General features: G+C 38.9%; 1 protein-coding gene across 9 annotated transcripts in view; it reads left to right on the top strand.

Annotated features, from left to right (window-relative positions):
• Positions 1–26,543, top strand: part of LOC149143582 (uncharacterized) — a 163,372-nt gene that overhangs the window by 13,618 nt on the left and 123,211 nt on the right. The window lies entirely within an intron of this gene.

Genomic DNA, 26,543 nt, shown 5'->3' with positions numbered 1-26,543 from the left:
TTCTCATATCCTCGACGTAATCAATTACAAATCTTTCTTGATTAAGCTCCATATTTTTTACCAGCCGCATTAGTTCTTCTATAATTTGCTCTTATCATTTTCCCTTTCATTGTCGACAAGATTTAAGAACTTGTCCCTATTTTCCCACTGTCATGGATTTGATCTGCAACAGTACAAGTGGATGGCACATTCTGATATGGACAATTGTCTTGAAATCTTTCATCGACAACTGGATCTTTGACAAGATCACTTTCATTCTGTTGCATAATTTTAGGGGCACAAGGCGAGCTACCTATAACCATATCTATCTTTAAAAGCATTGACGATGTCTTGTAAAAAAGCGAAAGAATCTTCGGGACAATTATTAAACCAATTCAAAGCATCACCCTGTAAAGAAAAGGGAAATAGACGCATTTTGACATCTTCATGATCATATTGGGGAGAACTACAATATATGAGCATTGTATGAGTAAACCTACATACATGCTTTCTAACAGTGACTGAATCACGACCCGAGAATAAAGACAATTTATGAATGGCCACTTCCGGAATATCATGGAGAAGATTAGTAAAATGACACGGGGTAAACGAATCATCCATGAAGACTTGCTTGAAGGGATAATGAGGGACCAAATGGATGCTAGAGAGAGAACCCTGTTAAAGAATAAAATGTCCTTGGCAACGATGCCAAAAAATGTTGGTGTTGCCGGTAAAAATCATAAAGATGATATGAGGAGAAAGAAGATAAAATGTCGTTGAAGTGCCGAGAATAAAATATCCCCGGCAACGGCGCTAAAAATGTTGTTGCACAAAATGTAAGCACCACGACAACGACTCAGATCGGGGGCTGTCACCCTGATCCCCAATCTCTCCGTTTAAGCTGTCTCCCTATAGCAGGCTAAGGGGGGTAGACCCTATGGAAAAGTGGAATGAAGAAGAACTAGTTGGGAACCAACCAGTTCGGGAGACATAGTGAAGTGATCAAGTACTTGATTAAGATTTAGCAAGACTTATAGGATTTGATTAGATTTTAAACGATTGATACCAGTGCCTTATGGAGTCAACGATCTTGCTAGGGAAATTAAGACCAAGTAATCGATTAGCAATTGCTGCTTAGATAAATGACTATTTTATATGAAATGCAGATCCTAAAACTAATGTGAGATGCAAGAATCTTGGTTAATTTTAGTTAAATGCCTATTTAAATATGAATCCTTCAATCCTTTCTGTGTTGAGCCTGATTTCGTAGTAATCAGCAAAGAGAAGATCAAGAGAAGCACAATAAGGTGTGATTAACGATACCTCTCCTGAAATTCTAACATACCGGTGCTTCCGACGCTGTAGAGAACTGTGGCTTTGACGACTACAAGGTCACCGTTTTAAATACTATTAAAACAGGTTCTCAAGAAAAGATGGATGGAGATCTATCTGTCTATCAACCAAGCTTGTGCTTGGAAGTAAATTTTATCTATGCAAAGTTAACTTATATGCAAATGCACTGAAAGATGAGATGAAGTTAGACTTGAGAATGGGAAGTGCTTATGTCGCAAAATCCCTTAATCACCAAAATAAAATGCTTGCTTTATTGGATGAAGACCTAAAAATAAACCCCTAAAAATATTACAATTAAACCACAAACTTATTTCAAATCTTTCTGATACAGTTATAGCTCAAAGAAAACAAAAACTTCTTTGCAATTAATATCAACAGATATTCAAAAAATACTTAGTTTATGAAACAAAGGATATGCATTTTATCACAATTCCATGACAGAGTACTTAATTTTTAGAAATTATTTTTTAGGGCAGTAGTAAGAAAAACTTTATGACAGCAGCAATATGACAATGAAAACAATAAGCTATCTATGATATCTTTATGACAAAAATTTACCGAAATGTTTCCAAACTTGCCCACATGAATTATCAAAAATTTTTAGCCTGTTATGATGTGATTTCCGAAATTATATCAGATCTGATATACTTATTACAGCTAACAATTAAAACATGAAATAAGCCTAATGATGAATGCCCAACTCAAGAAATTAATTCCTTAATGTATTAGACAACTTAAGAACTGATTTTAGACTAACCCATATGAAATTTTGCCACTGTTATGTTTCAGACTTCAGAAACAAAATTATCCAAAGATAACAGTCACCCAAAATGTAGATCTAGGCCAAATTTTTGATACACATAAAACATAAATGATTTATTAATGTATTTAACAATTTTTTTAGTTAATTTCAAACCACTTAGATGTGTTTTTCACCACTATTAGAAAGGTATATGACAGCTGTAGCAAACATTGAGGAAAAATATGGTTTAGAGATTAAACCCTTAGGCCCTAAGCCTTGAAGATCACTTGCCTAAGTTTCCCAAAAATTTCAATACCTGAAACACAAATTTTTACCAAGTTTTTTGCAAAGACCCACCAATGATTAGCTTTAGAAAATTAAATATTCAGATAAAAAATGGAGCAAGGGGAATCTAGTGCCAATGAGAGCTAGCACTTGGGCTAAGAGAAGGCAGATCTGGGCTTAGTAGCCCCAAAACTTGAAACCCTTTCTCTGAAAAAATTATTTTGTTTCAGATCTTCAGATTTATTGCAAAATCTTTAATGGTTGGCCTTGTAAAAATATTTGGGATAAGATATTGCCCTCCAGGGTCTAGATCTGTCTCAAAACCCCCAGATCTGCTTGAAAAATCTTAGATCTGAAGATTTATTTGGCTGATTTTTCAGACTTATTCCTGCAAACAATCTTTGAGCCCAGATCTTGCCCTCCAGGGTCTAGATCTAGCTTAGATCTAAAGATTTTCTTGGCTGATTTCTGAGATCTATTCCTGCATACAATTTTTGAGTCGAGATCTTTCCCTCCAAGGTCTAGATCTAGCTCAGATCTAAAGATTTTATTGGCTGATTTCCCAGATTTATTCCTGCACAAATGAAAAGAGAAAAATCCAATACCTAATACGTACAAAAATAGAGAAAATTCCAAAAAACCCAAGTGTTAAAATTCAAAATTATGTTACAAAATTTCAGATCTACACAGGTAAATAACAGATCTATAGAAATAATTTATAGATCTATACAAATAATCTATAGATCTCCTAGATCTGAAGAGTATGAGTCCAACTCCGCTCCCAGATCTGATAATCTAAGGCTCTTAATAGCCAGATCTATCAAAATTTCCAAAATTTTTTTAAAAGATTTTGAAATTTTAGAGAGGTACTAGTCCAAAAACATCGTGCAGAAAAAAAATTATTGTTAGAGAAATCTTACGGCTTATATGAAGTAGGCTCTTCAGAAAATATGTGTTGAGAGTTAGTTGGTCCAACCGAGAACTATCCCAAACACTCAATGAGAACCTGAGAGATCTTCTGCAAACACTAGATCAACCATCAAATCAAGTAGAGAAATAGAACAACAATAAAATTATGAAGAAATAGAGATACTTACTACTACAATCAAAATTAAAAATGTTACCCTAGATCCAACAAACCGAATAAAATACCTGTATTCAGATTATTCTAAGAGATCTATTGATTGATTTTTTTCACGTAATATTAAGCAGAAATAAGACAATGTTACCATAAATTCATGAAGAGGAACACTGCAGCACGTTAAAACCCCAAATATTTATGCATTATTTCAAAAAAGTATACAAGAGAGTTTGAGAGCTTAGTACACGATTCAGAGATCGGATAGACTGACTGACAAATGATCTATTTAAAGATAAATCCTCCAACGGCTAGTTCGAGTGATTCTTGTCAAAGTAATCTCCAATGATGATGAGGATCAAAATTTCTTTTAATCTCATCCATCGAAATTTTAAATTATTGAGGAAATTCGAAATTTTCAATTAAATGTATTTTAAATAACTCAAAAATATTTTTTTTGAGTTAATTTCCTCAAAAATTTGACTTTGACTTAAACCCCATGGACCAAAGGCTTAAAAAGAAAAATAATTAATTTACCTTAGTCCTGAGACCTTTTAAAATTTAATTTTTTAAGGACCAACGAATTTTGCTTTCGGAGAATTTAAATTTACCTAGGACCTAGAATTAATTAAATTTCTGGTTTAGGATTTTAATTAATTTTGGCAAAAAATTTAATTAATTAACCTATGAGGGGAATTTTTTTTTTTTTTTCCAACCCTCAAGACACTTTACATTATGATTTTCACATTTTTTACATCACAAGGGGGAAAACCCATCTGAAAAAGGACCCTCACAGACTACCTAGTTCTGCGACACAAATATAATCTAGCAGATCAAACAATTTGTAATAAAATAACCTGACCAAATAGTTAGGATTATTTCCAAATCACTTTTACATAGACTCGATCTAGAACACTGGGACTCCCCTAAGATCCCAGTGACAAAATCCACTCCGGCTTTGGGGTAAGGCTGAAGGAAAACTCTGCCGACCATCTGAGAATGGATCGGTGAGACAAAAAACCTCCCGGAATGTAGATCGTCATCAAAAAAATAGGTTTACCTAGGCAATTACATACACGACACGGATCTGCTGAGATTATTTACAATTTACACATGTAGAAAGGGTTTACAATATAACATGATGATCAGGCTGATGATGATAGTTGAACGACACAGACACGTTGATCAGGCGCTATCCCTTTTGCGAAAAAAGGGGGTGTACTGCTATGGGTCGTTGACACGTAGTGGTCAACAGACCCCATTGCAGCAAGCTGGTCTCTAGTGTCTTGAAGACGTTGAAGATAGAGGTTTACCCCTTCTCCTTTCTGCATCAAAGTCCGCTGCAACTTCTGCTCCAAATACATCTTCCTTTATTCGGAAGAGCCTTCATACAGAGAAGACAAGGCTTCCCACATCTCTCGGGCTATATCTTTGCGCTGCAAATGTGAGACCATATGATCTTGAACTCCATCGAGAATGAGCCTCTTCGCCTTCCCTTGCTCGGCCTTGTATCTCTTCTTTTGATCGTTGTCAACAAGAATATGTTAGGGTCCCACCCTAACCCCCTTATTTATGTCATGGGATCACGTCATAGTCAAGAGTCAATAAAGCCCATATTAATATTTGTAAGTGGTTAACCCGCAATTAATGACGGGACCACAGTTAGTTGCAAATGGGCGGTAATATTAGATAGATGGTAAATGGGCGGTAGTATTAGATAGATGGTATTAATAAAACCCACGGCATTGGCCCGTGGTATTGCATGTATGAGTCATATATAAAGGATAGAGACTCCCTGCGAGGAGTATCGTGTCTTGTTTTGTAATCGAGCTCTGCTCTATTGGAGGTTGCCCCCTCGAAGAGGCCTGTGAACATTTCTCTCTGAGTAATAAAATCATTGCTATTATGTGTTCTGGGTATATTTTCTTCGCATATTCTGTGTTCTGGGTATCTTTTCTTCGCATATTCTATGTTCGGTATTACTTTGCAGGTTAAGAGCATAACAAGTGGTATCAGAGCACTTTCCAGGGCTCGGTGGGATCTCCAAATTTTAGCAAATTTTTTTTTTGGCTAGAGACGTGTTCCGGCGTCTTTAAACCACGGGATCTGTCGTTAAGCGCATAAACCTGCGGATTTGGGGAGGCATGCACGCAGGAAATACAAGAGGTGGTCACGTCTGTTGGACTCCCTTGTAACCCCTGTGGGTACCCCTTCGAGTAGTAGCGCATTAGACAGAACCGCGCACGGACTGTCTTCCACGTACCCTCTGGGTATATAGGAAGCCCCCTAGCTCCCTTGAAGCCTCGCCATAGATAAACCTTCGGCCGTCTTGTGGCTACAGTACACCGAGAACAGCACTCGGAGAGATTACTCGCCCGTACGATAGGGTAGTCGGGTTGTACGGCTAAGGGTACGGTCGATCCTCCTTAGTTAGAGCCCTGAAACATTGGGCCGAGTACTACTATCAGACCCTTATGTATATTGCGATCTGTAGCACCTGACACTCCTTAAGACCATAGTTCCCTTTCTATCGGGGGATCACACATCACCTATGCCAGATCAGCAAGTGTAGCAGCAGTCGACATCAGTCCCGCAGCTCCATCAGATCAGCAGCAGCAGTTGTTCCACCATTCAGATCTCTCAGATCCACCAGATCGGAGTAGTTGTGAAGGGTTCTTGTCCCTGGATATAATTTTCGCAGGACTTTTGGCGGCATTGACATTCTGAGGATTTGGCGACTGCAGTATTGATCAGAATCAGGACGACGAGCTGGGCAAGGTGGTACCATTCAATTTCTTCGTAAAATTTTTTTAGGCGGTCCCAATTTTTCATCAGGTTGGTGTATGGTAGAAACTCGCGCTCAAGCGATGGCCAATGAAAGGATAGACAAAATTGAAGACCATGTGAACTCCCTCCAAACTGCGGTGAAGAATATCGAACTTGAGCTTAAAGGAATAAGTCACCAGATACATGATGCACTCCAAAAGGGTAAGGAGCTAGCCCACGAGGAGGCGTATAATGGCCATGAATACCATGAGGGTGAGTCTAGCCACTCTCATCACGTCTGGCACACCCATCCACCACCTAGTCAGCGACCTCCCAAGTTGGATATGCATAAATTTGACGGTTCTCACACGTCCACATGGCTAGCACAAATGGAGCAGTATTTCCAATTGAATCATATCATAGATGAGGGGACTAAGCTTATGGTGGGCACCATGTACTTGGACAATGAACGATGGCAATGGAAGGAATGGCATCAGCGTTGCAATGGACATTTTCAGAATTGGGCCCAATTTGCCAAAACTCTTCGAAGTCGCTTTGAATAGGAAGACTCTTTTTTGGGGCGTCTCACTAAGCTCCGACAGACGGGTACAGTGGAGGAATATATTACTGCTTTTGAAGCCTTAGCCTTCCGCACTAGGGGTCTCACACATGAGTTCTACATGGAATGCTTTATCAGCGGTCTTAAAGAAGCCATCAAAGCTCAGGTTCTACTCCACCACCCTCCCACATGGACAGAGGCTTGCCAGGTAGCTTGTAAGGTGGAACGTGCATTAACAGCCCAATCCAGCCGCCCCAACTTCCCCGCTAAAGGTCGTCCCTCACAGGCTCCCAATACGACTCAGACACTTAAGATTCAAAAGGTGTCACCTGCGGAAATGCCCGAAAGAAGGAAGCAAGGACTATGTTACTACTGTGATGAAAAATATTCCCCGGGTCATAAATGCAAAGAGCCCAAGTTTTTTCAAATAGATGCCACTGACTACAGCTCCATCGAGGAAGATCCACCACTTGAGGAACCGGAGGCGATCGAAGAAGATAACCAAAAGGAGATTGTATCTGATGAACCAATTATTTCGCTAAATGCATTGGCAGGAATTTCTTCCCCTCAAACTCTCAAAATCAGGGGTTTTCTTAAACATCGCCCAGTAGTAGTCTTGATTGATAGTGGAAGTACCCATAATTTCATCCATCAAAAGATCGCTGAAGGAACACATTGTTTCGTCAGGGCAGTTTCTAACTTCCAAGTCCAGATTGTAGATGGGGGCACAATGAAATGTGAAGGTCGCTGTGAAAATGTCAAACTTCAAATGGGGGATTATCAATTGAAAACCCACATGTTTGCAATACACATGGGGGGTTGCGACATTGTCCTAGGCGCGAAATGGCTCCGCACTCTTGGGCCAATCACAATGGATTTCCAGGAGTTATATATGAGTTTTAAGCAGAACAACTCCACACATACCCTCCGTGGACTACAGGCGGGAGCCCCCTCTATCATCAGCTCGCATAGGATGGGAAAATTGTTAAAAAAGGGCCATCATGGAGTGGTAGCTCAATTTAATGCCATCCAGGTAGTCGACACCATGTCTCTACCAATTCATCCTGAGATGCAACAGATTTTAAATAAACATCGGACGGTCTTTGACAAGCCTCATGAGCTTCCACCTTCGTGAGGGGAACATGATCATAGCATCACATTGGTTCCAGGGGCCCAACCCCCAAATGTGCGGCCATACAGATATCCGTTCACCCAAAAGAATGAAATAGAAAAAATCATCAAGGAATTGTTGGAAGCAGGTGTCATTCGTCCCAGCATTAGTCCTTATTCATCCCCAGTGGTCATGGTCCTCAAGAAAGATGGGGAGTGGCGGATGTGTCCCGACTTCAGGGCCCTCAATAAGTTAACAGTCAAAGATAAATTTCCCATCTCGGTGGTTGACGATTTGCTGGACGAACTCAATGGGGCTCAATTCTTCACTAAGTTGGATCTTCGCTCAGGCTACCACCAAATTCGCATGAAGGAAGTCGACATTCCCAAGACGGCTTTCAGAACTCATGAAGGCCATTATGAGTTCCTGGTCATGCCATTCGGTCTCTGTAATGCCCCCTCTACTTTTCAGAGCCTTATGAATCACCTCCTCAAACCATATCTCAGAAAAATTGTCCTTGTCTTCTTCGATGACATCCTCATCTATAGTGGCACTTGGGTGGCACATCTTCAGCATGTAGATCTACTCTTGCAACTGCTCCGCACGCATAAATTATTTGTCAAGATGTCTAAGTGTTCGTTTGGCATGGAAGAAGTTGAGTATTTGGGCCACATTGTGGGGCGTGAAGGGGTCAAGGTGGACCCCAAAAAGATCCAGGCAATGCAAGAATGGCCTCAACCTAAGACCTTGAAAAGCTTGAGAGGATTTTTGGGTCTCACAGGCTATTATCGTAAATTTGTCCGCAACTATGGCCGCATAGCGAAGCCCCTAACGCAACTCCTAAAGAAAAATTCCTTCTTCTGGAACGAGGAAGCACAACAGGCATTTACCGCTCTCAAAACCGCCATGTGTTCCACTCCCGTCTTAGCACTACCGGACTTCACCAAATCATTTGTCATTGAATGTGATGCTTCGAGAACAGGTATTGGAGCGGTCTTAATGCAGGAAGGGCGACCATTGGCCTTCACCAGCCAACAACTAAGTGGGAGGAATCTGGGCCAATCTACCTACGAGAAGGAAATGATGGCCATCTTACATGCAGTCGAGACCTGGCGACCTTACTTGTTGGGGCGACGTTTCCAAATCCGCATAGATCATCACAGTCTTAAATATTTTTTGGAGCAACGCCTATCTTCCCCACAACAAAATAAATGGTTAGCCAAAATGCTGGGATATGATTATGAGATCATTTATAAGAAAGGGAAAGACAACAATGTAGCAGATGCATTGTCGCGCCAATTTGAGGAGGAAAGTACTCTACTCGCAATTTCCCTCCCCATTCCAGATTGGATTGAAGAGGCTCGCAGGGAATGGTTTTCACATCCCGGGCTCTCCCAACTCATTTCTCAATTGCAGGTAGATCCTAATTCCAGCAAGGGCTACTCGTGGCAGAATGATATTCTTCGCTACAAGGACAGAGTCGTAATATCACCAACATCCACCCTCAAAAGTCGCATTTTGGCAGAATTGCACTCATCTCCCATTGCAGGACATTCGGGCTTTCAGAAGACGTATGCTCGCACCAGAAGATCATTTTTTTGGACCGGCATGAAACAGAACATCCTTACTTTCGTAGCAGAATGTGACGTCTGTCAACGCCACAAAGGGGAAACCGTCAACACACCAGGCACATTACAACCATTGCCCATTCCGGCGTCAATTTGGACGGAGGTCTCCATGGATTTCATTACAGGTCTTCCAAAGTCTGGGAACAAGTCAGTCATCATGGTGGTTGTGGACCGACTGTCGAAGTATGCTCATTTCTGCGCCCTACCCCAACCATTTACACCAACCTTGGTTGCTCAAACTTTCATGGATCAGATCTTCAAATTGCATGGCATGCCCACTTCTATTGTGTCCGACCGCGACCCAATCTTCACCAGTAATTTTTGGCAGGAGCTCTTCAGAATACAAGGCACTCAACTCAAACTCAGCACTTCATATCATCCGCAAACAGATGGTCAAACCGAAGCCGTCAACAAATGTCTAGAAACCTACCTTAGGTGTTTCACTTCAGAAAAGCAACACCTTTGGGTACAGTGGTTACCTCTGGCGGAATGGTGGTATAACACCAACTATCATGCCACCACCAAAATGACTCCCTATGAAGCAGTCTATGGTCAACTTCCGCCTTCCCCTACTTCTTATCTCACGGGGTGCTCCAAAGTACAAGCCGTGGATCAACTCCTACAACACCGCGCAACCATGCTCGCCCATCTGAGCGAGAATCTTCATCAAGCTCAGAACCGTATGAAGCAACAGGCTGACCAACATCGCTCAGAGTGCCAATTTCAAGAAGGGGATCAGGTCTTTTTGAGGCTGCAACCATATAAGCAAACATCACTCAAAGACAAGGGTTGTCAAAAGCTCTCTCCAAAATTCTACGGACCATACCAAGTACTTCAGCGCATTGGAGAAGTGGCTTACAAGTTGACTTTGCCACCTACAGCAAAAATCCACCCAGTTTTCCATGTATCGTGCCTCAAGAAAGTGATTGGGAACAATTGCCGAGTTCAAACCAGTCTACCTGAATTGGACGAAGAAGGGTCAATCTGGCTTCAACCTGAACAGGTTCTAGACACACGAGACAAGCTCCTGCGGGGCCGCATGATTAAGGAGGTCCTCGTCAAATGGAAAGACACCTCTCCGGAAGATGCAACTTGGGAACCAGCCACTATTCTTTAGCAGTTTCCACAGCTTCAGCCTTGAGGACAAGGCTAGTCTTAAGGGGGAGGGCATGTTAGGGTCCCACCCTAACCCCCTTATTTATGTCATGGGATCACGTCATAGTCAAGAGTCAATAAAGCCCATATTAATATTTGTAAGTGGTTAACCCGCAATTAATGACGGGACCACAATTAGTTGCAAATGGGCGGTAATATTAGATAGATGGTAAATGGGCGGTAGTATTAGATAGATGGTATTAATAAAACCCACGGCATTGGCCCGTGGTATTGCATGTATGAGTCATATATAAAGGATAGAGACTCCCTGCGAGGAGTATCGTGTCTTGTTTTGTAATCGAGCTCTGCTCTATTGGAGGTTGCCCCCTCGAAGAGGCCTGTGAACATTTCTCTCTGAGTAATAAAATCATTGCTATTCTGTGTTCTGGGTATATTTTCTTCGCATATTCTGTGTTCTGGGTATCTTTTCTTCGCATATTCTATGTTCGGTATTACTTTGTAGGTTAAGAGCATAACAACTTTTACATAGACTCGATCTAGAACACTGGGACTCTCTTAAGATCCCAGTGACAAAATCCACTCCAGCTTTGGGGTAAGGCTGAAGGAAAACTCTGCCGACCATCTGAGAATGGATCGGTGAGACAAAAAACCTCCCGGAATGTAGATCGTCATCAGAAAAATAGGTTTATCTAGGCAATTACATACACGACACGGATCTGCTGAGATTATTTACAATTTACACATGCAGAAAGGGTTTACAATATAACATGATGATCAGGCTGATGATGATAGTTGAACGACACAGACACGTTGATCAGGCGCTATCCCTTTTGCGAAAAAAGGGGGTGTACTGCTATGGGTCGTTGACACGTAGTGGTCAACAGACCCCATTGCAGCAAGCTGGTCTCTAGTGTCTTGAAGACGTTGAAGATAGAGGTTTACCCCTTCTCCTTTCTGCATCAAAGTCCGCTGCAACTTCTGCTCCAAATACATCTTCCTTTATTCGGAAGAACCTTCATACAGAGAAGACAAGGCTTCCCACATCTCTCGGGCTATATCCTTGCGCTGCAAATGTGAGACCATATGATCTTGAACTCCATCGAGAATGAGCCTCTTCGCCTTCCCTTGCTCGGCCTTGTACCTCTTCTTTTGATCGTTGTCAACAAGAATAGCTACAACACTATCGACGTAGGCCTCGAGATCATATTCCTCCAGAACAACTAAGATTTTGGTCTTCCATATGACATAGTTGGAAGCACCTTCCAACCTGTCCTAATCTCTGAGCCCATGCGATGCCATCTCACGCAGTTGTTGAACTGACTCCTCTAGTCATTGTTTAGCACTGCTAAGCTGCCTAGCAAGTGAGAAATTCGAACTTTCGGGTGGAAAGTTCTCTGAGGAGAAAATTCCCCTTTTATGTTTTTTCGTTCTTTTCCAGCGGATTTTTGCCCCGGCAAAAACTGCGCCCCCTTCAAGCACTTCACTGAGGCTCTACGTCACTCCCTCCGCCTCTGCAAGCTCACGAACTAGGAATCGTACTTCTCTGTCGTTGCTTCTCGGCAATGATTGCACAATCCCTTCAAGGGGATTTGAATTGCCGCCAAGTGCAACTTTCGGCCTCACTGCTCAGCACTTGATCTGCTCTTTCTGTTTCAAAATCAATGCTCTGATACCATGTGAAAATTCCTACACTCTGAAGGAACCCTATTGCAGCGAATCTGAATCTAGTTCACCTACTTGATTTTTAAATTACATTCATCAAGTTATTCTTCTGAATACTAAAGCAAATTACTTCTGCAACCTTCACTAATTAAATATTTGATTTCATGAAACAGAAAATAGAGCAAAGAACAAGATACACAAGACGCACTTATTTTTGGACACAATAGCCCTGGAAATACCCAATGCGGGAAAACTGTGCAACAGTTCTGAGGATTTATTATTATGTAGGAGAAATATCTGAATACAACTCTAGGATGCTCATCTAGCAATCCTTTATAGAGAAAATACTGGCAGAAAATCTGAGTGAGTTTTACCTCACTTCACCCGGCAAAATTCTGGCGGATCGGGCACAAGACTGGCTAACCCCGGCTATTTCTGCACTAGCTATGCGTTAGCCCTGCGTCACCTTCTCTACCCTCTGCGTCAACTCTACCGGTTGTTTCGGTAGTTCCTGGCAATTCCGACAGTTCCCGGTAGTTTCGAATGTTCTGACAGTTCTAGATTCTGCGTGACAGGCAACTTTTCTGCGTCAGCTCTCCCGGCTACTGCGCTGCCTCTGTGTTAGCGCTCCCAGCTGTGCCAGCAGTTCCCGACAGTTTCAGTTGTTCCGACAGTTCTGGATTCTGCGTGATAGGTAGCTTTTCTGTGTCAGCTCTCCCGTCTATTGCGCTGCCTCTCTCCAAGCTCTCTCCGCCTCTCTGTTCTGTATTTTTCGGAAAGTCCTCCTGGATTCTCTTTGCCCCTCAGTTGTAAGATCTCTTCAATCGATTTTCCTCCTTAGAACTTTTCACCTCATAAAATTGATTTCCTCAATCTCTTTGTGTGTTTCCAAATGAACCCCAAACCTCCATTTTATACTTTTCCTGTTGAGTCTTCAACGACCGAGATTAAGTGTCTAATCAACGACTAAGGTTAAAACATGACTTGATCTACCTTCTAGATCATTCTCACCCATATTTTGATTAATACCTATTAATATTTTAATTTCTTTAAGTTTAGACGTAGGAACTCTATTAAAAATATTAATCATTTTAATAAAATACAATCCGGGTGGAATTTTACCAAACAGTTTTTGGGTTCTTTAGAATTTATGTGCCTTGCCTCTCCACCAATTTTCAAGGCTAGAGCACTTCCGATGCTACCAAAAACTAACAAGACACAGTCACATCGGCTGACAAATGAATATAAATGACAAGTCGGCTCACAAAAGGAGACACAACACTTCACTCTGTCATGTCGGCTTATTTATCAAGGCAAAACCACTATAAATAGGCATTAAGGTTCAGAATTACAGTCAGAATTTTCGGACATACTTCTGAAACTTCGGATGACATAATGGGTGCAGGAGACACAGAATCTCAGACAAGTCTGCAGTCTCGGATGGGTACATGAAGAGACAGAATCTTGGATGTCTCTGATGTTTCGGTGGTGATTATAGTAAGTAATCACAGTTCTTCGAATGAGTACTATTAAGATGGATGTTCTCGGTTTCCTCACTGCCGTAAGGAAGATAGTCTCGGCCACCTCCTTGTCTCGGTGATCATAAAAAGTGATGTTACAGTCTTGACTTACTCATGAGAAGGAGGACACTCTTTGTCTCGGTCTCCTCACAGCCCTAGCACTCTGCGTCAACACACAGTCATAGTCTCGGTATATATGAAGGATCTTGGTCACACTCTGTCTCAGCATATACACTACAAACACAATCACAAAGTTGATGATCACTGTCTCATCAAGATCTCAATGGTAATGCAACAAGGTGCTAAAAAGATGTAGCAGCATTGGTGGCATAGTAGAGATGATCTCAGTGAGATAATGATATAAAAGAGCAGCTATGGTGCAACAACAATGATCTCGTCTTTATGGTGAAGTCCTTTAGGAAGGTCCAACAATGATGATGATCTCAGAGAGAAGAGGATTGGTGTCTTGGTCTTGGAGTGGCATAATAGGTCAAGAGTCATGGTCTTGGTATTCGTCAATTGGAATCTCTATAAGAAGAATTTTGTGTGGGTTTTCCTCTCCAAGAGGGAGAGGTTTTGGACTTGGCAGAAAGCCAAACATCTTGTGTTCTTGTCTCTTTGTTTTGGTAGCTATTTTATGAATATAAGAAGACACACTCTAATAAGAACAAGTGAAGATTGTGCTAAGAAGATAAGTTAAAAATACCTCAAGTAGTTATCATGCTAGAAGAATCTCATTAATTCTAACTACCCTAGATTATTTAACAAAACTCTCTTTGCCCTTGAAAATGTACCACTGGCAAACTTTTTCTACTCAGACAATCATGTCACTGCCCATACTTTCAGACCTCGAATTTTGTGCCACAGTCATCTCTTTGACCTCCTCAAAATTCAGGACACTGTCAGGTGTTTCTTCCTCAAATTTGATGCTCTTTTCAATAGAGTTTTTCTCCTAAAAATGCGTGTCATTGACAAAATTTTCCAACATTAATTTTGTGCCTCTTCTCAACTTTCTTTGTTCAGAAGGCCGAGCCACAATTCAACAAATTTTTCCTCTTTTTTGTGCTCAGACAATAGATCTTCTTCCTCGAAAATCATGCATAGATTCATCATTTAACGTCCTTGATTTTCGGGCCACTAACAAACTTCTATTGTCCTGAAAATTGTGTCACAAACCTCTTCTTTTCCCTTTGATAAACTAGCCTGTTAGAATGAGTTTTCACTTGGAAATACAAGCTTCAACAAACAATTTATGTCCTTTAATTCTATGGTTTTGACACCTCCCCGAAATTCTTGTTGCCTGCTATATTTTTGGGCCTCCACAAATTTCGGGTTTTGAGACCTCCCCGAAATTCTCACTGCCTCCTATATTTTTGGCCTCCACAAATTTTGGGTTATGTGACTGAGGTTTTTCCTTCTTGTAGCTCTCTCCTCGAGCAAAGGCTATCTCAGCCTCCCTCTTCCTTGATGTTGAAAATTGGCATCTCAGGGATGAATTTCCTTAAATAAAATCTCGTTTTTGACAATTCTGGAATGACTTTATAAAAATAGAATGCCATGTCTAGCATCTCAAGTATGAATTTCCAAAAATAGTAAATCATCTTGCATCAATTGGTAATCAAATATAGTTGAAGGAAAATCACTTAGCTTATCATTAATCAATCTTAATAGTTCAATCACGACTTAATCATCAATATTATTAATATTAATATTATTATCCTTTATCATATTAAGATATTATTATTAAAAGGAATTACAAGTCACCTTACCTTTATCACCTCAATCACTTTGCACTTCTCTCCTCGATGACTCACATGGCAGTACGTAATTCTCTCTCTCTCTCTCTTAATGATACGTTACACTCTTTTACACACTCATTAAAGACATGACATATTCCTTTTCCACTCATTAAAGGCATGTTATAAAAATTCCTCGTACACTCTTTTTAATGCATATGTTACACTCTCCTTAACTAAGGCATGCATACCTCTCTTAATGGCATGTGTTACTTTTCCTCAAGGCATGCATATTGCTCCTCCTTTCTGACAAGAATTTGTTGCTTCTCCTATATATGTGTCTCTTGTCTTCTCACCTGACTATGGCTACTTGTGCATTGTGAGAGAAAAATTCGAACTTGAGAGAGAGAGTTGGAGAGACTTGAAGAAGATTGTGAGAGAGAGAGAGACTTGGAGAGTAAGAACAGAACTTGGTGAGCCAAGGTTGATTTAGTGCTTCAATGTTTTAGTGTTGATTCAGTTGAAGGGAAGGTTGATTTAATGTTTGCATCTGCTGCTGCTACCAGTGATCTTCATGCTACAACTTGTTCAGATTTGGGTGAACTTACTCATTCTCTTGATCTCTCATTGTACTCTGTGTCTTTGCTGAACAATTGATATCTAATAGAAAAAGAATCTAGTTGGATTTTCCCCTTTTGGGTTTTTCCTTGGTCATTGGACCTAAATTCTCTGTGTTTCATTTTGTTCTTGACTGTCTTCTATTGTGAATTTGGTTTATGTTCTATCTACAATTGCTTAACTAATATTGCAGTAGAAAGAAGATTTTGGAATAAGTAATTGTTTCAACATTATACATCAGAATTTTAACATGGTATTAGAGCTTTGGTGAAGACAAGCCCAAGAAAATAAGACCTATCACTCCTTTTGCATAAATTTTATGTCAAAGAGATCTTACTTGCTGCTGAAATTTGTTGCCCAAGAAGATAAGAGCTATCACTCCTTTTGCAGAAATTTTACTTCAAAGAGATTTTACTTGCTGCTGAAATTTGTTTGACCTCTTACTTCAAGAATGAAGATAGCTGAATGATGCTTCGAATTTTAGTCCATGGAAGGCAAGATTGGACATTACTCTTGAAGAACATGATGTACTGGCTGTTGGAAAATGTAACTAGGATGTAACTAGGTTCGGTTTTCATTTAATGTATTTGAGTCATCTTGTAATGTACTTGTCAAAAGAATAAAGAAAAGAATTTATTATTATTATTATTTTTATTATTATTATTATTATTATTATGACTTATTAAAGCATGTGTTTCATGTTTGGGTCATCATGTTTTAGGTCAAAGTCCCCATTGAGGACTTCTAGGATTTATTCTGAGTTTATAGAGTCATTGTACATTCAAAAAGACCCTTCTTGGTCTTTTGAAGCATGCAAAAAGGTTAAATATTAAGTCAAATATGAATTATGTAGTCTCCACACCAAGTCGGCCTCAAAGGAGGCTATTCGACCTCACCAAAGGGTTATAAATGAAGCCATTTGAATTCCATTTGAAGTACTCTCTCTCACAAGCAAGTTCGATCTCTCTTGAAGCCGGAAGAAGTGCGAAATAGAAGGAGGAGGAGAAGGAAGTGTGAGTTTGGTCTAGGAGAAGGAGAAAGGGAAAATCGAACCTTTGGTGCAACTATCTCTCTCTCTCTCATGACCTAGTTTGGAAGATCAAAGTTCTCTTGTTGATGCCGTAGCCAGTTGCCGTATGACGTTGTAACCAGTTGTTGTGTTGATGCCGTAGCCAATTTCCATGTGATGCTGCCACCTCAAGACGTTGTATTGGGCCAAGATCAAAGTTTTTGAGTGAAGATCGAAGTCTCTAAGGCAAGGTCGAAGTTGCTAGGTTGAAGAAAGTGTTGCCACTACTACTGCTGTTGCTAGGTCAAGAAGGATCATCTGCGAGTAAGGAAGAAGGCTGACTTGTTGTGGAGGAAAGTTTATGTCAGAGTCAAGAGTCTTGGAATATCTTCGGAAAACTATTGAAGGAAGAATTTCTGACTGGCTTTTTCCCTTAGAGAGGGGTTTTGCTCTAGATGTGAGCCTACATCTGGTGTCCATTGTTTTATGTGCTATTGCTTTGGTAATTGCTTGATGAACTAAAAGAAAGAAGATATAAAGAAACATAATAACAAATCAATAACATCACAAGTAATTATCAAGAATAAGAAAATCGTTCTGCCTTTCTAATTTTCTAACATGGTATTAGAGCTTTGGTGAAGAAAGAAGAAAAAGGCAGTCTCAAACACTTGATCAAGGAACCATTCAAAAGGGTTATTTCAGGGAAGAAGCCCACTATATTCAAGGAAGATGTCTAACACAATCAAGGGAGAGAACAAACTTGAAGGAGCCTCAAACTACAGGTCTTGGAAGAAGAGGATTGACCTCATCCTTGAAAAGAACAAAGTACTTGACTTGGTCAAAGGAAAAGTAAAGAAGCCTACAAATGACTCTAGTGATGTTGACAAAGTAAAGTTCAGAGAATTAGAATTTGTGGCCATGACTCTAATGGTAGAACTTTAGAAGGAACAAAGGACAATCTTATAGCCAACATCAATCAAGCTCAGAAAATGTATGAAGCCTTGTCAAAGTTATTCACTATTATGAACATTGGTCAAGTGGCAAGCTTGAAGAATGAACTAAGGACCACAAAGATGACTAAAGAAGATACAATGGCCTCCTTCTTTGTGAAGATAACAAGGATCAGAAATGATCTTTTGGCCATTGATGAAATTGTTCCAGACAAAGAACTTGTGATCATTGCTATATTAGGATTGCCACCTACTTGGGGTGAATTTGCTGCAGGACTTAACAGTTGGAAGGAAGCTCCCACTTTAGAAGAACAATGGACTGCATGCAGTCAAGAAGAGTTGAGGATCTCTCTAGTTGCCAATCCTGAAGGAGTATCTAACGCCTACACTGCTCAACATAAAGGAAAGAAGGAAGAAAGTAGACATGTCCAAGGTAAAATGCTATCAATGTCATAAGAAGGGTCACTATAGGAGTGGCTGTGTCGACAATCCAAAGAATAAGAAGAGAGATAGAGATCATGTTAACATTGTTGAAGAAGAAGATCCCAAGAAAGTCAAACCTGAAGAATTTGATATAAGGGGCTTACACTATTAAGTCCTTTGCTTCTATTCCTAGATATTCTATTTTGTATTTTTGATGTTTAGAATTTATAGTTTTTAACATGTTTTTGGAAAAGACTTTTTCTTTTGTTTTATAAGTTTATAGGTATCCCTCAAGCTTTGGAGGGAATCCCCAACAACTCCCAAAGATAAGTATTTCATTTCCTTTTAGTTTTTGGTTTCATGTACTCATTTAGTTTTGATTATATTAATACTAATCACCATTCTCCCTCTATTGTCTTGATTAGGAAGACATCTGCTATATCCTCAAGGAGTATGGAAGAAAGCCACCCAAGATAAGGTTTGTCAAGAAACAAAGGTATGCCTTAAACTACAAAACATTGATTTCTTTATAGTAAATGTTTATTCATTTGACAATCTATTACTAACATTGTTGTGTCTAGCTATATTGAATCATATTGATTCTTGTTCTGGGTGATTCATCAATTGATAAATCTACCCCACTCATATTCTTAACTGATTTTATAGAACCCTAGATAGGTTCTCTGGAAAACCCTAACCTAAGGGTATGCTGACAATGTGTGAAACCCTAGCCTGCTTAGGGTTATTGTGAAATGCTATTTGAAGTTTTTATTGATGATGTCATGTTTAGGATTTTGGTATGATTAGGAAACTTAACTTGTTAGGGTTGAATGATAAAGTCTAAAATCCCAAACCTTTGGAATATTGGTAATCTTGGGTTTGTTGTGTTCCTATATTGAAACCCTAACTCATTAAGGTTTGGTGGAATGTGTAAGCAAGACCCTTAAAGTCTAAAATCGCAAACCTTTGGAATATTGGTAATCTTGGGTTTGCTATGTTCCTATATTGAAACCCTAACTCATTAAGGTTTGGTGGAATGTGTAAGCAAGACCCTTATAATGTCTTAGAAAATGATTTCCTTGGTATGTGTGTGTTTGTCTGATCAAACCCTAGTCTAATCAAGTTTGGTGTATGTCTTACTATTATTGATCTTTGTGAAGTTGGGTTTGACTAACACATGATATGAAATGCATATGCATGATGATGAAGTCCTAGATATATGATTTGACCTATTTGTCGGTGGTCATGCATCCTAGGATTTGGAACTAAGCCCTAGTCAAAGTTTGTCTTTCTAGGATGATAATATTTGTGAAATTCTAGGGTTTTGGAGTTGAACCTTAGCAGAAGTAAAAATCTCTGATGTATGATGACAATATGGTGATTTGAGATTTGTGTGAGATTGTTGAAATCCAAGTTTCGGTTGGGATTGATGTTTGATTGAAAATCTAGGGTTTGTAACTAACCCTAGTGGAAGTTGGTCATGGTAATGACTAAGCTGTGATTGGTTTTGATTGATTATTTTGTATGAAATCTAGGATTTGTATGAATCCCTAGTGGAAAGTCTAACATATGAATTCTGAAAGTTGTTAGATGCCTTGTAGATCTATATTTGTTTGAATTGTTTCTAGGGTTTGCTATATGTTGTAGTAGGGTATGTCACACCTTTGAAAGAAACATTGAAACTTTAGATGAAATGAAAGTTGTTATGAAGTAGTCTAGGGTTTATGACAAAGTCCTTAGCAAGATGTTGAAGAGTATGTGTCTCTTGTTTATAATTAAGTTTGGGTATCTTATATATGCTTTTGTAATTTTGATATGGCTAATTTCATGCTTCTGTAGATTTGGTTGAACTTGTTATCTAAGTTGTGAAGGTACACAATCTTCAATATGGTGAAGATGTTCGTTGATGTGATAAGCATGATGGGAATGATGATAACTCTGATGAAATGGTTGGAAGCCACGAAAGATTCTTCGATGACGAAAAGAAGAAGCTGATCTCCCTAAGATTAAGAGGGAGTCTGGATAAAGAGATGCTCCCTGGTTGAGAGGGAGGGCATAGCTTGGTTTTGATTGAAGAATGAATTTTGGAGGATATGTTGCTGCATGAGAAGTAGGAAAGGAAAGTGTATGATTGAGGAATCTTTTGTCAGAGATTCGGTTGATAGTCCTACTATGAAAAGTTGAGAAGCAACATCAAATTATCTGGAAAACCCTGAAGGTTTGTATTTGATTATGTACATATGAAAGTATATTGTTGATTGGGGTTGTGTTTGTACAGGTGAATCTCTTGAAGGTTTTGATAGCATGCTGGTTACCAATCAGTTTGATTGGGAGAGATTAGTCATCCTTGATCTGTTGGATCAAGGAGTGTTGAGGCTTTGTGAGTGAAGCATTGCTTGGGAAGACATCTGGCTAACGCTTTGTGTTGATGTCTAGGTCCTGAAGTTGGAAAAGGTGGTGTTGATTATAGAGTTCTGTTTTTAGATACACATCTGGATTTCTGTGTTGATGGTTAGCAAGTAAGTCCTGATCGTACCTAGAGAGGTTGAAAGCTTGTGTCCATCTTAGTCCCACACGGATAGATTGCCTTGGTTAGGAATCTAGTCTGTGGCATTGTGGTGCCTAAATTGTTGAGAGACCAATGAATAGATTGCCTTGGTCAGGAATCTAGTCCATGGCATTGTGGTGCCTAAAGTTCTTCATGGTTCATATAGTTGAGATCTTTCTTGTACTTGTATATGATGAATACCTCCCTAGTTAAGAGGGAGTGTTGGAAAATGCAACTAGGTTCGGTTTTCATTTAATGCATGAGTCATCTTGTAATGTACTTGTCAAAAGAATAAAGAAAATAATAATAATAATAATTATTATGACTTTTTAAAGCATGGGTTTCATGCTTGGGTGATCATGTTTTAGGTCAAAGTCCCCATTGAGGACTTCTAGGATTTATTCTGAGTTTATAGAGTCATTGTACATTCAAAGAGACCCTTCTTGGGCTTTTGAAGCATGTAAAAATGTTAAGTACTGAGTCAAATATGAATTATTTAGTCTCCACACCAAGTCAACCTCAAAGGAGGCTATTTGGCCTCACCAAAGGGCTATAAATGAAGCCATTCGAATTCCATTTGAAGCACTCTCTCTCACAAGCAAGTTCTATCTCTCTTGAAGCCGGAAGAAGTGCGAAATAGGAGGAGAAGGAAGTGCGAGTTTGGTCTAGGAGAAGGAGAAAGGGAAAATTGAACCTTTGGTGCAACTATCTCTCTCTCTTGCGACCTAGTTTGAAAGATCGAAGTTCTCTTGTTGATGTCGTAGCTAGTTTCTGTATGATGCCATAACCAATTGTCGTGTTGATGTGGTAGCCAGTTTCCGTGTGATGCTGCCACCTCAAGAAGCTGTATTGGGCCAAGATTGAAGTCTTTGAGTGAAGATCGAAGTTTTTCACTGAAGATCGAAGTCTCTAAGGCAAGGTTGAAGTTGCTGGGTCTTCAAGTGTTGCCACTGCTGCTGCTATTGCTAGGTCAAGAAGGATCATCTGCGAGTAAGGAAGAAGGTTGACTTGGTGTCGAGGAAAGTTTATGTCAAGGTCAAGAGTCTTGGAATATCTTCGGAAAACTATTGAAGGAAGAATTACTAACTGGGTTTTCCCCCTAGAAACGTAATAACAAATCAAGAACATCACAAGTAATTATCAAGAATAAGAAAATATTTTTGCCTTTTTGATTTTCTAACACTGGAATATGTCGAAGGTGAGGTAGTAAAACCACCAAAAAAATTCGAATGCTGTTATCAAGGCCAGATTCAAAAAGGGAGAAGTCAAGGCTAAGAAGCTTATTCTCGATTCTCTTGGAGAACATCTCATCACCTATGTCTCCAAATTGAAGAAATCTAAGGAAATGTATGACAAGCTGATTGGAATTTATCAAGTAAACAACTTGAGTCAAATCCTTGCTTTGAAGAATCAAGGACATTAAGATGAACAGAGGAGATACCATTCAAGCATGCTTCATGAAGATATCATAAATTAAGGATTAACTCTAAACTGTTGGTGAAATTGTATCTGATAAAGAGCTGGTGCTGATTATGCTTGGAGGTCTTTCTCCAACTTGGGAAACTTTTATTGCTACCTGTTGACCCTGCCGCCTACACCTATCTACAAGTCAGTGAGAAAAAGCCTTCAACCCCACAAAGTGTGGTTGGTGGCAAGGAACGAAGAGAAGGGGTTGTCACACTAATCCTGACTCTCTCCGTTTGAGCTATCTCCTAGGTTAGCTAAGGGGGTAGTCCCTAATTAAAATTTAAGTTAAAAAACACATGAGTTTCTAGGAGAATTGTTAGAGTTAAATAGATTATTTCTTTAAGATTTATAAGCAAAACTGATATGAGCAATAACCATAAATACATAAGATAAGCATGAAATACATAAACAACCAGTGCTTTCAAAGTATCACTCTTTAAGAAATGAAATTGTATTTGCTTAGAATGAAGTGAAATGCTTTCAAATGGAAAGCCAAAATAACCCTGAAAAGTGAAACAATAAATTGTTAGCACAAGATATTATAAATGCTTTCAAGATGAATAAGTCTACAAATCAAAGCATGGAAACTATCTTGCTCAAAAGGATACAAAAAGAACTCAAATGTTGGACCAAGAGGACAACATGCAATTAAGTTTGCAACCCAAAATAAGAGTACTTGAAAGTGAAATCAACCATTCACGACAATATGCAATTAAACCAAAAGATAAGCCAATTTCCAAGTACAAGAAAATTAAACTTGTTGCAAAATTAAAAGAGATTACAATGCTTGCATCCAAAGTGCCTCTTGAAATAAGATTTGCATGTGAGACTTTAAACCATCAAGATAGCAAGAAATTTAAAAACTTTTCAAACAAAGAAAATGTGATGGAATGAGTTCTTGGTTTATTTTATTAATTAGTGCTAAGGCAAAGTTATAATTGAACTCTAGTCCTCAGAGCTCATCCTTGCTCAAATGTTTGGACCTAATAATGAAGAGTCAATAGAGGTAGAAGGTCTCTAAAAGTCTATTCAACCAACTTAAGTTGGAGGTAAGTTTTAATGAAAATGCAAACTGTGTTAATTCTTCAAATTAAAATAATGATACATGCAAATGCTTCAAAGAGATTGATTTGCAATGCTTGAAAATGAATTAGTGTTCAACATAAGTTGCAGTTATAACTTCAACTGGAGGAATAAAATTAGCTTACAAGTGTTGCATGTGTCTCATCAATGAATTAAAATGATACAAGTAATTTACTTGAAAGTAAAATTTGTTTCAAATAGGCAATGACAATGAATTGCTCCAATATTCAAGATAACAATGTAGCATAAAAATGAAACATGTATTCAAGTGTTCATGAAACAATTTACCAAGGTAAATGGAAACTAATTAAAGTTTGCTAAGAATATAAAATGCTTGCATGTAAAGGATGAATGACCCAAAGTAAAGTGTAAGCTTGTAGCTTCAAACAACAATGATATAGAGAATGCAAAGCTCAAATGAAATTGTAACAAACTTTAACTTAATGAAATGTGACCGTGAGGTTGTGTTAATTCCCCAAATTAAACTAATGCTTCATGCAAATGTTTCAAAGAGAAATAGTTTACAAAACTTAAGAGCTATGTTGCAGGAAACGTGGTATAGAGGTCTGTTTCCGTACAGAAACGGGTACGAAACGCGGAAACGCGTTTGGTACGGCCATGAAACGTGTTTCCGGCCGTACTGCCACGTTTCCCGAAACGGAAACGTGGCCAGTACAACCGGAAACGCGTTTCAAGGCCATACGACCCACGTTTCCTCATTAACTTGTGTTTTTTTTTATATTTTTTTTTAAATTTGTTTTTTAATTTACTTTTAGGGTATGTTAGTGACTCCTTGTTGCTTCTAGATGCCTGTCTAAAATTATAAAAGTGAATTTTTGCCCTAGTGTTGACATGCAGTTCATTAGGAAGTTTGAGGGATATGCAGTTCATGGTAATGTTAAATTCTTAAAGTAAAAGTGATATTCTCCTTTATTTTTCATTTTCATCATTTTACTTAAATTTTTAACATTACCATGAAATGACTCGGGATGTTTGAGAGTGGTTTCGCCCTCATTGGATTTCATATGGAGAAAGTAGAATTTTAGATCTCACAGCAAACTTATTTGTTTTTCAGGATTTCAGGATTGGAGGGATTGCAATGTTTCCATTGGATTTTATCATGTACTAGGGTATGGAACTTGTATTTAATCAAGAGAACCAAGCCCTCTATGCAGGGGAAACTCCCAATAATCAAGATCATGTAGGGCACTAGGGTATGTGTATTTAATCAAGAGCACTAAGGTCGTTCGACTATGTAGGAGGAGACTCTCAATACAATAGTGGTCCTTCTAAAGAATGGGATGTGGATGTAGAAAATCCTGATTTGGATCTCTCTCTTGCAGCCTTATAGTCTTTATTGTACTTGCAGCCTCATATATTAATATAAATAAAGGCTGATTTTGAGATTTGGATATATAATAAAGGTTGCTTTTGGATATTCCGATATTTTTATTTTCATTATGTGATCATTCATGAGTAAATGTGATGTAAATTAAATCTTAATGTTTAAGTGTAATAGATTATAATGTATCATTTATGCTTTATGATTGCACACACACACACACATATATATATATATATATATATTTAAATATTCTCAATATATATATATATATATATATATATATTCGCGTTTCCCCGTTTCCAAAATTTGGGGAGGTCGCGTTTCGTATCGCTTCCCGTTTTGGAAACTCGTACCCGTTTCCCCGTTTCGTGCAACTTAGCTTAAGAGCATATGCATGTGGGAATTTAAATACAAGATTAGTAAAATTTTGCATGCAGAGTGAAATGTGTTGATTTTAAGCATGCATAATATGAAATTAAAAGCTAGAAAGCTAAGAAAAACTAAAAGCAAGATTAGGCCACCCACAAGAATCTCTCCTTTAAATGAGGAAGGGGGATGCCATGGGAAAAATCCCAAGTTCCCTCCAACAATTTTTTAAATATTTTTATTAGCGCTTAAAGTGGGTAAAAATGCCTCTAAGAGGGCAGCCCACAATATGAGAGAGATCTTTACAAAGATGAGACTCTAACAAAGACTAGACTCTCTCCCCAAAAAATATTTCAACAACAAACTTGAAGATGGAAAAAACTCTCCAAAAGAGTTTCACAAGGCTCAAAAGGCCCACGGCCTTGATGAGTTTGCAACTCTCTCCCAAGTGCTTATGAATTCCCTAGAAATCAGTCTTTGGATAGCGTGAGGGGGTCCTGCATACACACGAGTGAGTAGTTTTCCAAAGCTTCTCCTCAAGCTTCTTGCTGCTCAATGTTCAAGCCTATGGGCTGTAAAACACAAAAAAAATACCAATTATCAGTGTGAAATTAGGAAAAAGAAACCAAAACTAAACTTAGAATTCAATTTACGAAGTACTAGCTCAAGTAATGAGAGTGAACCCCATACTTTCCTAGCTTTAGAAATGACTCTTGAATAGGGGATATAACTTTGAAAGAACTAGAATCAAAGAAGTATTTTTGAATTTAAATGGATGATCAAGTAGCTATAGACTAAAAAAACTCCCTTTTGCTCTTCGTTGGATGGAAAAATTGGAGCAAAAAAATGACAGAGTCTTGGATCCTTGTGACTCTAGGAGTGAGTTGATCTAATTGAGATTTCTCTTACTTCTAGATGGATTCCTGCACGCAATACAAAAGATCTTTCCTACACACTTGAACACATATTAGTTAATACAAGAATAGAGCAATATAATAAATAAGATAAACCAAGCATTCCTCCTAAAATGAATTGGCAATCTTATCCCTAGAAGACTACTCTAAATCAATGATATGTGCAAGATAACTTGCACACATCAATCCAAGCCAGATGACAAGCATAAACTAATATTAATTCAACATGCGAAAGAAATTAAACACAATAGCAGTAGTATGAAAGAACATCACCTCGTAACGCCA

The sequence above is a fragment of the Pinus tabuliformis genome, chromosome X (genome assembly GCF_031772625.1).
Source record: "Pinus tabuliformis cultivar Carrire ecotype Pingquan chromosome X, CPIR1, whole genome shotgun sequence".
Lineage (NCBI taxonomy): Eukaryota > Viridiplantae > Streptophyta > Pinopsida > Pinales > Pinaceae > Pinus > Pinus tabuliformis.
The sequence above is the reverse complement of the archived record's forward strand: the minus strand, read 5'-3'. Positions and strand labels throughout refer to the sequence as shown.